Consider the following 13,104-nt stretch of genomic DNA (forward strand, 5'->3'; position numbering starts at 1 on the left):
CCTTTGTTTTATTCTTACTTGCCTGAGGGATGCGATTTTGTCAATTTCTTCATGGAAATCTTTCCCAAAAGCTTCCCATGCTTTGTTGACACATCCGCCTGTTTGATCTGAAGACCAGTCCCTTTTGCTTAATAGTTCCCTGAATTTATCTGCAGTATAATTTTTAAGTCCTTGCTAGGACAGTTTTGTGAAAATTTCTCTTTCACTACTTTCCTTGTGCAGTACGTTATATAATGATCACTTATCCCGTAAACAATTGTACCACTCTGGGATATTTTTGAAACATCTGAAGCTAAAATTAAATCAATGATAGTTTTAGATTTTTTGCCTATTCTGGTTTTATTAATTGCTTAAGACCAAAAGAATTACAAACTTGTTCAAGCGCTTTCAAAGAAGAATGGGTGGAGTTTGGAACATCGGTGTTCATATCTCCCAAAATCAGAGTTTCCATTGATACAGTCACGTTGCATAAGACTGAGTCCAAGGTGTCATAAAACCCTGTCTGATCTGGAGGTCTGTAACAAGCCCCAAATAATATCGGCTTTGTTTTGGCTAAACAAATGTCCAACCATATGATTTCCAGATCGCTCATGAGATCCTCTCTGACATTAAAAGGAATGTCCGATCGTATGTAAACACCCCCCCCCCCCTCCTTGTCGGTTTCATTGACATATATAATATGAGGTAGAGCACACAATAGGACAAGAACGTTTCAGTGTTAAGCTCAGCGTTAGGCATTTTGGCCCATACATGAAGAATTGGAGAACCTGTTTGGCCTAAACATGGAGACTTGGAGAACACTATATATGGAGATGGTCCATCGTGTCAATAGGACTGTTGTCATAGACAGCATGCGTTGTCAGACTGATGTCATCACTATGACATCAGCCACCTTATATAAACAGGCCTCCGGTCATATCAGGAGAATCCGATCCAGCGATTGAGGGGCTTACTACAGCACTGAGAAAGGCATCTGACACCATTCTGTTACTCAACAAGACTTGAAGGTTCTAAATTAAGCCCTGGGGGGAAATGTTGTGTGAGAAATGTTCTGTTGGACGAAGCATCTGAACAGAGGGCCTATTAAAGGCAGTCAAGCTGTTGCCGTGGGAGACAAGGTCTACTCATTTGGAGGGCTCAAGGACAACAGGGATGATCAGCTTCACGTTTGTGTCCTCAACACATTGTCTTTACGCTGGAGGAAGTTGACCCCAGAGACAACTGGAAGAGGAGAACGTCACGTTGAGGTTCCCTGCAGGCGTGAAGAACACACAGCTGTGCTGATAGAATATATTGTCTACATCTGGGGCGGTTACAATTACGACACACAGAGGTACTGCAATATTCTTTATGGATTTGATGTCGACAACCACAGATGGTTCCAGCCCAAGGTTGATGGAACTGTTCCCGAGGAGAGGCGCTTACACTCGGCCTGTGTCTTGGGGAAGGTCATGTACATCCATGGAGGATACCATAAGGTGTCTGGATGCTATAATGACATGTACAAGTTGGACACCACCACAATGGTCTGGTCTTTAATTAACACCAGAGGTATTCCACCTCCTGCTTCATCAGGTCACTCTGCCACCATCATCGGGACAAAGATGTTTGTATTTGGGGGCTGGAGATCCTCCACCTGCAGCAACAATCTCATCAGAGTGTTTGACACAGAGACCAACTTCTGGCTGAGAACTCCTTCTCCAGCGCAGAAACTTCCAGGCGTACGCTGGGCTCATTCAGCCTTTACCTACAAAGGAGAGCTGTACATATTTGGTGGCAGAAAGTATTTTTATGGTTTAATATACAATGATCTGTGGAAGTTCAACCCAGAAACCTTCTCCTGGAAGAAGGTTACACCCAAGAACACAGGTCAATCTGGGATATGTTTCATGTGCTGTTGCATTGTGGGACATCGTGTCATCTTCTTTGGAACAAACAACAGACCTGATCCCCTGTTCATCTTAGACTTAAGGCCTAGTCTCAAGACGTTATGCAAGCTGGCAGTTATTGAGTACGATCAGGAGCAGTCAGAACTCACACACAACATCAGGTGGGAACTGGCAGCCATGACTAACAACAGCAAAACAAACTAGAAATGCACTCTGTCGAGGTGCCAACTTGTGCCTAGCGCACAAGTCTTCTGCACAATCATCACTGGCATCACCTTCCATCCATTCATCCATCCATCCATCCATCCATCCATCCATCTTCAACCGCTTATCCGGAATCTGGTCGTGGGGGTAACAGTTCCAACTGAGACCTCCAGATTTCCTTATCCCGAGCAACTTCCTCCCTCAGGGAGTATACCGAGGCGTTCCCAAGCCAGTTTGGAGATATAATCCCTCCATCTGGTCTTTGGTCTGCCACGGGGTCTCCTCCCGGTGGGACGAGCATCGATGACCTTCCTAGGAAGGCGCTCGGGAGGCATCCGTACTAGATGCCCGAACCACCTAAGCTGACTCCTTTCCAAGTGTAGGAGCACTGCTGTTCTAAATGCTAAGATTATCTGGTACAACAGCTAGTCTAAATCCCCTTTGGGATTGAAGTAGAGACATCATGAGGTGTGCTCACCACTGGTGATGCCAATGACATCACCACTGGCATCACCAGGAATACTGGTCCCTCATTGCCTGTTATTGATGACCTTGCCAGTGATGCTGGTCCCTGATTGGGCTACGGTCAAGAGAGGACAGTAGTGTGGGTGGAACCGAACAGTCTCTTGTCACTGTGACATCACAGGTGATATCACAGGTGACATCACCTATGTTAAAGTCCACATATGGGTATTCCTCAGAATCCCTTTTATGCCTATATATGAACACCTCTTATGTCATCGATATATATCACTGGCCAGATGTATATCTGTGTGTCTGGTTCAGATAGGGATCTCTATGTATGGGCATAAAATATATTGTATGTATATGGATACACATTATTATTAATAAAGGATAAAATTAAATAAAAAGTCCATATTTCCAGAAACAAAATCCCTTTTATGCCCATATATGGAGATTTCTGATGTCATCAATCCCAGGCCCTAACTGGCCCAAGAGCCTGCATTCTTCACTCTGATTTACACCCTACCTTCCCCGAAAACGTTAATATTAAATCCATATATGTATATGGATATATATTAATAAAGGATAAAATAAATAAAATGTCCATATACAGTAAGGGCATTATACCAGATGATGCCCTGTTAGGTTACCCCCTTATGCCATAAATTGAGATCCCCAGGCATCAAACCCATGCAGGCCCTAACTTGCCAAGGCCCTGCTTGTCTTTACTAATTAACATACGTTTTTATGCCCATATATTGAGACCCATTATGGATTATTTATAATACAAATAATTCAGGTGTTGGGTTGGGGGTGTTTCCGTGAACCCTGCATCCATATGAGATGGAACCATGAGGTAAAGTGGTAGTAGAATTGGCTTGAATGGATTGGATCTTCATGGTTCTCAGTGTGGTACCATGTTAAAATTGGAAACAGTGAAGATTAGCATGGTGCCAGGCTAAAATTGGAACAAATAAAGAAAATCAGCATGGTGCCGCCATAGTTTCTTCTCTGTATCATTCTACTTTTATACCAAAGACGCAGCCTGTTTCCAACAAAGGGCATTTTGGTATTGCATCTGAAATGGTTGGAATTAGAGAAAGACGGAATATGAAATTAAAATATCCGAGTGGTTGTTTAGGCTAAAACCTGTATGAAACCGTATTATGGACCAATATTTATGTAAAATATATATTTTGAAAAGCATGGTGGGGCCCCTTTAACCAATTCATTGTGTAGAATTGACCCAGGGCTGTAATACATCAGCAGCAATTGGATTAAATATGTAACCCATCTGTTGGGTTAAAATTAGCAACCCATTTTGTTGGGTCAAATTAACTACTGTTGGGCTGGTCCACTATTGATCCCTGTGTTGGGTTAAAAAATAACTCATGTTGGGTTGTTTTCTTATAACCCAGCATTTTTTAGTGTGTATGGGCATGTGTTTGACATAAGAGTGTTGACTATCATGCAGGGGTCTCCATATATGGGTAACTGGTCCAATATACAGTACATCACTGGCCAGATGGCCAAGAATTTGCGCGACCTTGCCCTTTAGGGTGAGGTCGCATGTCACCCTGAGGCGTCTTTCTAGTATACTGTATTGTGTGAATACAGTATACAGCAAGAATTCAGACATTAGGAATTGACATGTATATAATGAATGAACTCACCGCTTCTTTGATAATGAGAGTGATGACCGCATATAGGGAAGATTATGGTCCTCTGGTCTCTCTGCCATTCTGGTTATTTTTTACTAGAGACAATTATAGAGAAGATTTTTACAACTAGCAGTGATTCCCAACATTTTTATTTTAGGGACCCCCAGATGAACTTAACTTTTATTTAGCTGGGGACCCCCTGGAACTCCCCCAAGGACCCCACTTTGGTTCTCAATGTCATATATTGCTATCCATATACCTATTGTTATAGGCTGGCTGGCTGACACTGTCAGTGTCAGTCTCACTGTTGATAGTGTATAATACCAGTATAAGACTCCCTAATCGGGAGATATGCGACCGTAGGTGGCTTATCTCCACAAATAGGGCAAACATTTGTTTTTCCAAAATCTTCCTGATCCTTGTTGATGACATGAGTGTAGACATGCTGTGTAGTGATATTCGTGATTTTAGGGCAAAAACTGTAGGAGCAGTGTCCAAAAATGTGTTTTAAAAATCGGCCTGAAGGTGGCGCTAGAATAGGGCCATGTGAGAAATGAGTGGTGGGGTGTCCGCGTTGCCTTGGCGGACGAATAGGTACCGGCCCCGGCTCTCCCGGACGCTCCTAGCCCGAGTTACGGCATTTTATGTGCGCTGCAGTGGCAGGGGGTCCTCCACTGGGGGCGCCAGCACTTTTGCATCCGTTCTGGAGCACCAGGAGTCGGCGGTCCCCGAGAATTCACCGTGAGCAGCCCCGTTGCGGTGGTCATTTGGTCATTTTTGCACATTTGGTCATTTTTTACATCTGGGGGTCCCCCAGGGGGGTCCCTGGGACTCCGGGGGTCCTTGGAGGTTGTAGTTTGGCAGGCAAGGAGTGTGTGTGCAAAATCTGGCATGGATCGGGTCAATGGTTGCGGAGATATGAGCAGGGCAAAAGTGTGAATGACTGACTGACGGACTGACTCACAGACGGACAGCCGGTGGAGGTTTCTGTAGTAAATGCGACCTACGGTCGCAATAAATAATATCCATTCATCGGTGAAAGAAGTATGTTCACATTACTGGTGATGGAGTGTACATAATTATTGATACCATATGCATTATGTTAACTCAGTAAGACCAAGTATATTTTTTTATTGTTTTCTTATCTTTTTCATTCTCACTGCTTTTGCTTTTATGACAGCTGAATTTTTCCATGAAGATCAATAAAGGTCTGTCTGTGATTGTCAGGTACAATACATACTAGTAAGACGCCTCAGGGCAACATGCAAGGTCGCGCCAATTCTTGGCCATCTGGCCAGTGATGTATATCGGACCAGTTACGCATTTATGGAAACCCCTGCATGATAGTCAACAATGTTATGTCAAAACATGCCCATATATGGGCATTACCAATATTGATGACATTGGGACAGGGATCTCCATATAGGGGCATAAAACGTATGTTAATACGTATAATAATAACAGGGCATCATCTGGGAATGCCCATCTGGGAATGCCCATACTGTGTATGGACATTTTATCCTTTATTAATATATAATATCCATACATATATGGACTTAATATTAACGTAAGGTAGGGTGTAAATCAGAGTAAAGCAGGCTCTTGGGCTCTTTATCCTTTATTAATAATACTATGTATCCATATACATACATATTCTTTGCCCATATATGGAGATCCCTATCTGAACCAGCCACACAGATATGGGCCATGGCTTGGCCATCTGGCCAGTGATATATATTTTAAATCGCTCGGTTTGGCAGCCAGTTCCATGTTTTTCCCAGTGAAATGTTACGGAAGCAGTCATGTGACTCGCCATTAATCCGTGTTGCAGCCACCAAGCGGTCGGGGCGAGAAATTGCCACAGGCTGACAAAAACATGGAACTGGCTGACAAAACGAGCGATTTAAAAGTATTGTTTCAACACATCGCTTGGATTACCCCTGCCGTTAAAAAAGTAGACATGTGAGAGACGGGTATAGGACCTTTACTTTTTGGATACGATGTTTGGTGACTGTAAGAATGGTCATAACATGGCGAACTATCCCCGAAAAAACTCATATGGGCTGTGGATGAGCTGGAAAACCCTGAATGCTGGAGATGTCTTGGCAGCAATGGAGGAGATGGAGTTTGAGCGATTCTTGGAGCCTCTAAGAGAGGCCTTGGAAGGTATGTGTACAATAGCGTCTACAAGAATCGGGCCAATTGTTTTCAGCCCAAACGTTACTGACAGCTTGCCTTTCTGTCCTACCCGAATCAACGTCCAACCATTAATTATCAATCAAAGTCTAGAGCAATTGAAGTAAACAATTGAAGTAAACATAGCAATATAAGAAGATTGTGGTATAGGTTGCAAACACATTTATTAAAACAGCAGAGGATAATAATTATATATCAAATAGTTTCATATCTCAAATAATTGCAATCAGGGGATTATGTCACAATTGTGGCAGGTCTACCATCCACCCACTAACACTGTGACACAAGGTATTAAAGGTTTTTTTTTTTTTTTGAAAATGTCTTTAAATGTGCTTTCCCTGTGATGACAGCGGTCAGATTTTGACATTTGACTTTTTCTAACGCACAGGGGGACAATCCCTTTTGTTTTTGGCTGCACTCAAATTAAGGCTATTCGATTATATTTGGCTAAACCACTCACTGGGGGTCAGAGCATTACTTCTGTGACATATATTCCAGTGAATTGTTAAAAATGGCTCCACATCATGTGGACTTAACAGACTTAACGATGATCTTGAAGTGGGAAGCCACTCAAGTTAAGAAATTCCTTGCAAATATTTTTTTTGGTCTATAATAAAAGTTAGTCCAGTAAATAATTGTGAACACAAAAATTCGGGTGAATCGAGTCTGTAAACAATAGAAAATAAACCAAGAAATATGGGACATACAGTGTGGGGTGGGTGGATATGTGCCCCAGGTTTCTGTATTCTGATGAGATCCACATAGGTCCAGAGACTGTGATGACAACTCTGTACACGGCTAAGAAATATGCGGTACCTGCACTGGAGGGCCACTGTGTAGAATTCCTCACTAAGCATCTCAGAGCTGACAATGCATTCATGCTCCTAACTCAGGTAAACTTCTTTCACACCTTCTAGACCAGGGTTGGGTGATCTTTTCGGGCATGCAAGTTACTTGGCCGCTTTCCAAGGCTGGCGAGCTCTGCCACAGCATTTACATCTTGTGAATGAGAATAATAATCCTAACAGTTTAATATAGCATATAAATTACATTTCGCCTAAAACAACAACAAAAAAAAGAACGATGGGCAACCATAAAACATTTTCATGAAATTAATTTCAAAGTAAACAATTGAAGTAAAACATTTTCATGAAACTAACCACCCTAACCCTAATCCTCTCCATTTAAACTGCAGGGCACTGAATCACGTCAGATTTGATGTCATCGATGACATCATGAGGAGGACGACCGTCAATGGTGCAGCCTGTCACAGACTGGGCGGTACCCAGAATCTCCATGATGGTTCCTGGGAGGATTGAAAACATTAAGAAGATAAGATTAGATTTTTAGACTGAACCAAACTACCTGCAGTGTCTTTGGAGAAATTCATGTTCCAGGCCTTTCGGCACAGAGTTGCCCATTGATGTAGGCAGCCCTGCTTCTAGAGATAGGTCAATTTCAGCCTCCACTGGATTATACTCAGTCACCAGGGCTCCAGACTAACTTTTTTCACCTACGTCCCGGGACCGTCCCAAAATACAAATTGAACCGTCCCCAAATGAATGTAATCCGTCCCAAAAAATTATGACAAAATAATAAATTATTGCAGGTCTATAATTAGTATTACTATTATAATAATATTTATTATTATATATTTATATTGTTGCTGGTGAAATTGGCTTGACAATCCTTTCTATTTTTATACTGTCATTTGTGGCTTCTAAAAATCTTACCTCAGCCAGTTTGCTGGTGTGATTGTCATATACGGTAAACTAAAGAACCAATCATGCACGACTGCTGGAGGAATAACGGTAAAACTGGGTTTGTACTTTGTCCGTACGAACGTGTTGCGCGTTAATCTACAAGCCTACAACTAGACGCATGCTCGGGGCTTTGAGGGCTTTTAGATCGTCTATGCTCACCGCACCGCACAACACCGTCGTACTGAAAGAAGTATAACCAGTGCCATGCTTGATAGAGTGGAGACGCGTGCAGTCTGCTTTTTGGGTCCGTTGTGCTTCACAGCAAGCGGTTCAGATGAACTGTAGCCGAAATGGAGTTATTTATTTTGAGCGGAACGGTTGTTTTTGAGAGTTAAATAAGAGACGATTATTGGAGGAAATAAGCCGCCACACAGCACGAGAACTCTGTGAAATGAATGCCAGCTTGCACGGCTGGTTGTGATGAAGTTGATTAGACGAACATAACGTCTTGTATTTGGGAATATAGGCTATAGGTTTATAGAGATGATAAAAGTTAAACAAACCGTTGATTTAATTACAATGTGTCCTACTCCTATATTCAAACAACTGCTCGTGCTTCTCACTAAACGTAGGCTATGTGTCTGTGCTGGTGCGTTGACATCGCGTTCCGTTTTACATTTTCATTAATAATCACAATCCAAATCATATAACGTTACTCTTTATGTGGCGGGGATGCTAAGATTTATCTCTCAGCCACAGCTTGTAGATCGGCTATTTTCCACTAGTTGTAACCCAGATTGACAGTCTGTTCTTTGCCTTATTCTGCTGTTTAATCTCTTCAAATAGCGCAGCATTTTAGCAACTATAGTTCTACCTGAAAAGGATGATCAGCACTGCCTGTGGTAACTTCTAAACATTCTGTTTACATCATATTTATTTTCTGTGAGTCTCATGCTGCGAGTTTGCACACCGTGGTTTGAGCAGTGACATTGATATGCGCCGTTGGCTCAAAAAAATCCTCTGCGTCCCGTCTGCGTCCCAGGGGAGATTAATTTGCGTCCCAAATATATATTTTTACGTCCCCTGGACGTCGGGAGTCCCTTTGTCTCGAGCCCTGTCAGTCACTCTGACAGACAGGTATAGTGGCAGGAGGCTAAGCCATATTGTCCACAAAATACTAGAGCAGATCAGATACAGATTATGGGCCATTATTTGAGCTTTTGAGTTTTAGTGTAAATGATGCATTATGTCGTGTCCCGATAGACATGGCTGAATATTTTCCCAAGTTTCAAAATGTTTCACAAATAGCAGATTTACAAGCTTGCCGTGCATCACAACACATTGTGAGCTTGTAGATGGGCGGCTGTTCTAGATAAAGCTTAAGTAGCTCATAAATAAAGATCTGTTTGTGTATTTCATACTTGTTCATTACAAAGTGAAAACATATACAATGTAACATACCAGAGAGCTCACGGGCGCAGGAGCGAGGTCTCTTGGCCCGAGCAATTTCGATAATTGCAGCAAAGCTGACATCACTGCCTTTTCCCTTGGCTTTTTTAATCAGCTGTGCAGATGTTGGATCCACCTCAATCTACAAAAAGAAAACTCAAGTTTACCACCATGCAGGGAAACCTGACAAGCTCCTTAAGCCACCATCATCCCAACTCATCCCAGAAACAATCCGTTTAATTCACTCTGAACCAGAGTATACAAGTACATAATGCAAGATCAGAAGATAAAATTAGTCATGTTTCCAATAAACATATTCAAATATTGGAAGCAAATTATCAGAAATGTGCATTAAGACAAAGAGAATTTAGCCTGTTTCCATTTGCGGGTGTCATTCGAATTAGCGACGGTCGCATGAGCCGACTCAGCGCGGTCCAGCTGAACACAGCCACCCACCACTGGTTCTGTCGGAGGTTATCTTTGCAGAACAGCCTGTAAAGAGCTACAGCTGGCAGCCTGGCACGTTGTGAAAATGGGAGGAATTTACACACGGTCTGTGTCACTCCGTGTGTAACAACCGGTTTGTTTTGTGGGCTAACGCTATACAATGGAGTGGACGTACGTTAATCGGCAGGGGAAAGAGTTAACTTGGAGGACGAGAACGTCATAATTTATTCGCATTTATTGGCGGACCCGTTTCCATTAACTAATGCGCATTTAGTTTATTCGATAAAGCCTCAAAATCCACCTCCTCCAAGCAGATAAAGGTTTTTGCGGATAATGAAAGTTAATTCGAATTTTGAAGCGTTTCCATAAAATGATTTATGCGAATAACCCTTAACGCGCATTAAGAGGCTTTATGGAAACGCCACTATTGAAGCACTAGCAGACATGTGAATGTGTTTTGGCTTACTCATCTGCAAAGAGAAAAGCCTGGTGACAATATCAGGCAGAGACCGTTCAACCTCCGCCGTGAGAATTTCACCGGAAGACTACAACGCATGACGTAACTTCCGTTTAACACAGCACTTCTGATAGAACCAACCGGAAGTCATATTGTGGCCAGGGTGTTCTACGTACCGCTGCCTGCTTGTTGGCGATTGTCACCTTGACACGAACCTTCATGCCCTTCCAGTCAGTGGTGGCCGCAGCAACATCCCTGAGAACTGTAGGGAAAGACTGAAAACAAAACATGGGAAGTGAGGGCCTTGTCGCCTTAATGCCAACCCACCCATAGGCTAGACTTTCGCTCCAGTAAATGTGTTCCAGGCCTTTCAGGCACAGAGCTGCCCATTAATGTAGGCAGCCCTGCTTCCTAGAGCTTGGTCTATCTGAGCCTCCATTGGATTATGCTATTAGACAGGCAGCGAGTTTAGAAACTCTAGGCGAGCTAAGGGAAAACCACGCCCCACACTCATTTGATTGGTAAATCTGCAGAGCAACTAAAGTTTTCAAATAGTGGAGCATAAGTACAATATTTGGATCTGAGATGGAAATAGGCTACTCAAGTATGCATGTATTTAAATGTACTTATTTTAACCACTGGTATAGACCTAGATCTACTACATCAGGGATACTCAAACTTCTGAGCCGGTGGGCCACATTACAAAAATGTCAAGGGGCCGCAGGCCAGTTTATAAAATGACATTACTTGATAACTTTTATTTGCTTTATTTCCACATAACGTAAGACAAGTGCAATGTGCATTATTTTATGGCTTGGAATTCCATTTATATTCTGTCAATGACACAATTTGTAATCAAAGTAATTTGCTAAATTTTCTCTCTTTTTAATAATTCTGTGCAATTAGCACATTCCACACAAACACTAAAACTAACTAATGAATATTATTTTGATATCTGTCTATCAAGTAAGATAACATTATAGATAGGTGAGCACATCTCTCTTTCAATTGCTTCACAATGTTATTCATGACTTGGCCAACATTCAACACAAATAGCTGTTTACAGAAAATAAACGTGAAAATAGATAGTTATGGCTAAAGCCCTTTGCACACAGGCGCGTTTGACCGCACGGATAAAACGGACAATATCATTTTTTGAAAAGAAAACAATGATTCTCTATGACCTCATGCACACCGGCTCCGAATTAGCCGTGCGACGAGTGGCTGCCGCAGTTCGATTTGTGCGTCTTGTCGCATGCGGTGAAAAACTCATCACTCCTTTTATGACTCCTTTTGGGATCCGCAGCGCCGATTCCGCACAGCCTTGCACACCAAATCCAATGCGTTTTATTCATGCCGCAAACGAAAAAAACGCAACTCTCCTGTGTGCAAAGGGCTTAAGGAAAATCAAATCAAATCAAACCATCTACCCATAGGCCTACTGTTTAGCTACCAAATGGCTAATGATGCAGTTGTTACTGTAAGTAGAGCTACAGTATATCTCTCTTTCATTTGATTTGCATTAATACACGTTTTTTTTCTCTCTTAATTTTTATCCCACAATTTTGCAACCCATTTTTTCACCCAGTGCCAATTGCCTATGTAATCCTGGGCTCTGCTCTCCCTCTGCCGCGCCTGGGGAGACAACGGACTGACCTCATGCTTCCTTCAATGCATGAGTAGTCCAAGTTGTTTCTTTTCACCTGACAGGGGGGGGGGATTTCCCCGGGATGGACGTAGCGCGTGGAAGGAACACGTTATTCCAACGAGTTCCTTTCCCCTCCATCAAGCGCCCCGGCTGGCCAGGGGGAGGCATTATTGAGACCAGGATTACTGCATGTTTTTGTGAGGGTATCAACCCTAGGAGACACGGGGAGAACATGCAAACTCCACACAGAAAGGCCCTATTAGATACACGTTTAACTCACCAGATCCAGAGTTGAAAATTTTTTCAGCAGGGCTTGCTTATTTTCGGCACCACTGTCCGCTCCTTTGACAATAGCGTAAACTGTAAATGACAATTGACAAACATTTTTTACTTTATGGCATAACTATTTTATGATCAGCTTTGCAAGTAGGGAAACTTCACAAGACAAGCTGGCCTAGCACCCCCTAGAAACCCTAGAAACCCACGAAATACATAGGGATGAAGTGTTTAGTGCAGGGGTTCCCAAACTTCTTTGTCTCAGGGCACCCCATGAATATATTTTTTTAATCCGAGGCACTCCCAGCACCTTATATTTATAGAATATCATCGTTGTCGGGTGGAAACCTTTTATGTCCAAAACCCTTCGTTTTGCGGTGTGTGCTTGTAGATCGGCTGTTTTCACTCGTTTTGTGTGACAGAGGTTTCTGCCTGATGATATTCTAGTGATTATGTTGCCAGGAAAACGTTGAGATAATAGCCATTTTGGTTAGAAATGACAGAAAATAACTTTGTACTTCAAGTTTAAAATGAATTAAAAAATATTATCAAATGATCTCGCGGCACCCCTGGACTGCCGTCGCGGCACCCCAGGGTGCCCCGTCACCCACTTTGAAAACCCTTGGGTTAGTGTATACACCAACACGGAGCTAGAAAGGAACGCCCATAAACGTCACATCCGCTTTGAGCGTGGGGGAAAACAAACCGC

This window comes from Nannobrachium achirus (assembly GCF_963921795.1).
Source record: "Nannobrachium achirus genome assembly, chromosome: 7".
NCBI lineage: Eukaryota > Metazoa > Chordata > Actinopteri > Myctophiformes > Myctophidae > Nannobrachium > Nannobrachium achirus.